The sequence below is a fragment of the Amblyraja radiata genome, chromosome 9 (assembly GCF_010909765.2).
Source record: "Amblyraja radiata isolate CabotCenter1 chromosome 9, sAmbRad1.1.pri, whole genome shotgun sequence".
NCBI lineage: Eukaryota > Metazoa > Chordata > Chondrichthyes > Rajiformes > Rajidae > Amblyraja > Amblyraja radiata.
In genome coordinates, this window is record NC_045964.1 from 40,263,594 (window position 1) to 40,267,962 (window position 4,369).

The following is a 4,369-nucleotide window of genomic DNA, read 5'->3' on the forward strand; positions in this document are numbered from 1 at the left end:
CTGGAACAGACCCATGAAAGTGAAGAAAGATGTAAGTGGAAACATAATTTAGGTTAAAAGTATTAGAAAGTATCTAGAAATAGTAGCAGCAATTGGGACTTTCATTGTACTTTCAAATCTACAGAAAAGTATGGAGGGACATAAAAAGGACACCACCCCATGCAAATGAACAACAGAATGAGAGGAAGGAAGAAAATTGCAATAACAATATTAGGACGACATTTATTGAGAGAACAATTATAACAATTGTTGAGAGAACATAGAACATAGAATTGTACATCTTGGGAACAGGCCCCTTGAGTCCTCAATATCCATGCCAAACTATTCTCTGCCTGCGCATGATCCATATCCCTCCATTCCTGCATATCCGTGCCTATCCTTAAATGTCTCTTAAATGTCACTATCATATCTGCCTCCACCAACATCACTGGTACACAGCACTCTCCTTGTACTAAAATCTTGCCCCACACATCTCCTTTTAACTTTGCCCTTCTCATCTTAAAGCTATGCCATCTAGTCTAATGTCCACCCTGGGAAAAAGGTTCTTTCTAACCCTCCCACAATCTCAATCTCTGACGCTCCAGTGAAAACAATCCATTTATCTAATTTCTCCCTATGACAAATACCCTCTAATACAGGCAGCATTTTGGTAAACCTTTACTGAATCCTCTCTAAAACCTCGACGTACCTTCCTGGGAAGTAGAGACCAAAACTGCACACAATTCTCCAAATGCAGCCTAAGCAGAGAGACAATGATGTGGAAGAGACAGAGAGACTATATGTTCCCAGGCACCTTGGGGAACAGAGAGTGTGGACACAGCACAGCTGGCTGTGAATCATCTCATGGCTGGGTCTACTACTCATTCAGAGAGTCATTGTGTTCCCCAACATGGAAACAGGGCCCTTGGCCCACCTTATCCATGCCGACCAAGTCAGCATACAGAGCAAGTCCCATTCGCCTGCATTTGGCCCAGAGCTCTCTGCACCTTTCCAACCCATAAATCTGTCTAAATGTCTTTTAAGTCATGGTTGTATCCGGTTTTTGAGCTTCCTCTGGCAGCACATTCAGATATAGACTTTGCTCTGTGAAAAAGCTGTCCCTGATGTCTCTCTTAAATCTCTCCCCTCTCACCTTAGTCTATGCCCTTTAGCTTTAGAATTCTCTACTCTAGGAAAAAGACTGTGAGCATTCATGTTATCCCTGCCCCTTGTGATGTTGTAGTCTTCATAAGGTCATCCCAAGGACAAATAAATTAGTCTAATCTGAATGCAAAATGATACTAATTCAAACACATGATTAAAATTTAGCTCCCTAAAATGCTTGTTGAAATTATGTCAGAGATTAAAAGACAAATTAATTTGATCTCACCAACCACAGATTTACGGGTCAGAGATGCAGTGGGAGTTGGGAGGGTTTGCAAGGAACAACACCTCTTTTTCTGCCTGTCACATTGCATCATGCCCATGGGATTCAAGTTAGCCAATTCAGTACTACTATGAATCGAATCGAATTTCATAGATTCTAATTTTAACTACAATCCTTGTTAAACTTTTCAGCTAGAAACAGATGAACATGGTACAATGCAACACAGATTCAGGCCCTTTGGCCAACAATATCCATGCAGAACATGATGCCAAGATAAATGAATCTTGCTGTTTGCACATGATCCATATCCCTCCATTCCCTGCATATCCTTGTACCTATATAAAAGCCACTATCATATTAATCACTACCACTATCATATTTGCCCCCACAACCACCCTGGCAGCAATGTTCCAGATAACCCACCACCCTCTATATAAAATAAACACTTTCTATTAGGCTGCACCTAGTGAGCCAGGATAATAAGGAGTATTTGTCCAGGCCCAAAAGGCATTAACAACTTCCAAGATGTATTCCTTATACCCCTCTGAACCAACCAGCATTTGAGCTCATGGCCAACATCTCGTCCTGCCACCACCTTTTCAATCAGAGATCGCACAATCAGGATATCCTTAAGCCAGGAACGAGCCTGTGATCCAGAACTACTCTCCAAGCAAATATCATCTTCCATCTTCTCAAACCCTCTCATACCACAATGCATCTACCTTCCCTGCAATGAAGCACTCATCTTGCTTCTGTAGGCTCCAGCTTTGCAATCAATACTAGTTCAAGGCAGGAACCAGGCACAGAGAAGTCCTGCAGTGATATTCTGACTGGCATTTGAAAGCCTGAATTATCTGAGCTCTCCAGCCTTATCGGAGCTTTCTTGCTTTGAACTTACCTCCACCTAAAATTCTAGCTCTTATATTTAGCAATGTTACAGAATTTTGAGATTTTAAAAATCAAGTCTGCAATTTATCCCATCAGATAAAGCATAAAAAGAAGTTTAATTTGACACATAATTCACTTTAATATCTTCAGTATTAATAAAGTTATGGCCATTTTCATACTCGGAAATTAGCATCTTGTTCCCTATTGATTTTCCATTGACTTAACACAAAAGCTGTGATCAAGAACAGTCTAAAGCCCATAACTTTATTAAAAATTAAGAGAACTGAATTTTTTTTCCAGTTATTATAGAATGAAGCATTCTGAAACAAATATTAAACAATCTTACTTGGATGACCTGAAATTAAAGAATATAATTAGTTAGTTACCCAAGTGTAGCTAATTCCAAAATTCAATTACTAGATCTAAACATCTATCCATTTCTTAAGGAAAGATTAACATTTTTAAATAGCCCAAGTGTCCAAAGAACATTCACACAAGAAGTCACAATAAAACATGATTTTTAAATCTCATTGACATTAATTTATAGGCCAAATGGAAGGGATTTAGTGTTCAATTGCTGTAAATTAATGGCCATTTAAATCAACTAGCGAGTGGTATTTTGTGGAACGCACTGGTTTGGAACGTTGCCATTGTGGTGGATTTGAAGCCCATATGGCATGAAAGATACTGCGGGATTGAATGGGCCCCCAAGTCAGCTACTCGCAACATAAAATTTTGTATAAAGGGATCTTAAGAAGCCCTTTTTAATGTAAAAATAAACAACCTACCTTGCCTTGTCCCCTACATAAGATCCGTCCCGTTGTCGGCGTTCGCGGCTTTAGAGGATGGTTTTTAATCTACTATAACAATCAAATAAACCAATGTAGTTTAAAAATAGCTGCAACGAACGAACCTCGCAGTGATTTTTCATCAGCAACTAGGCAGGCTGAGCAACATCGATTTCAATAGCCTAGAGAAAATCGCGTTTTAAACCCACCCCCCTCTCAAAGGCGCCAAAGTCGCGCACACTGGCAGCGGCAGAATTGCAGCGCCGCTGAAGGTAAGTTCTGCAACATACCTTTCATATTCCAATTTTCAAACAATTTACAATGCACAATTAGAATCAGAAAGGCAGACCATTACTCTAGTGTGGCTGTGGAAGTTGGCAAGAGTTGCTGGAGACATAGAACATAGAACAATTTCAGGACAGGAACAGACCTTTTAGTCTGCAATGTCTATGCCCTACACAATGCAAAGGCCAATTCTTATCTGCCTGCATGTGATTCATATCCATACATTCCCTGCACATTCTATTCTATTCTATATCTATATGCCTACAAAAGCAACTTAAGTCGGATAACAAAGGGGAAGAAGCAGTTCCAGTCTGGTCGAGTGTGTTTTCAAGTTTCTGCGAGTGAGTGAGATATTGACTGGGGTGGGTACGATAATTATGTTGGCAGCTTTCCCGTGACATGTAAATGGGGTTAATGAATGGGAGACTGATCTGCGTGATGGGACTAGACTACATTGGCAACTTACTTAGTATAGGCTGGATCTGTGAAGTTATTGCCTCCTTCGCAACAGATCAAGGATTTGTTCCTTGAAATCCTTTGCTGACTTAATGTGTGGGCGTTTGTGCAGGGTTACTATCTGATACATTGACTATTCCTTTCACTCTGCTCGATCCACTGATTCCTCCAGTAGATTGGGTCACGTGCATGCAGGGGCATTGAGTTTAACTTGGCATCATGATTACAAAGATGCCCTCATTGCTGCAAAATCTGCCTACCTCTCCTCCATATTCACTGATCCCTGCCTAAACCACAGAACCCTCTTCCTCTTCTCCACAGTGGGCAACCTCCTCAAGCCTCAAGCAAACACTCTCCCTACCTCTAACTCCGGTTCTCTGCAACTCATTCCTCCACTTTTTCGCTGATAAAATCAGCACCATCTATCAATCTTTATCCCCTGTACCCGACTCCCCAGCATCTACTCCAACACCTACCAAGGCCCCTCCTTTCAACATCTCCACTGACCTCCTTACCCCTCCTCCACACTGCTTCCTCTCCCAGTTTGACCTGGTCACCCCTATTGAAATCTTCAAACTCATCAGCT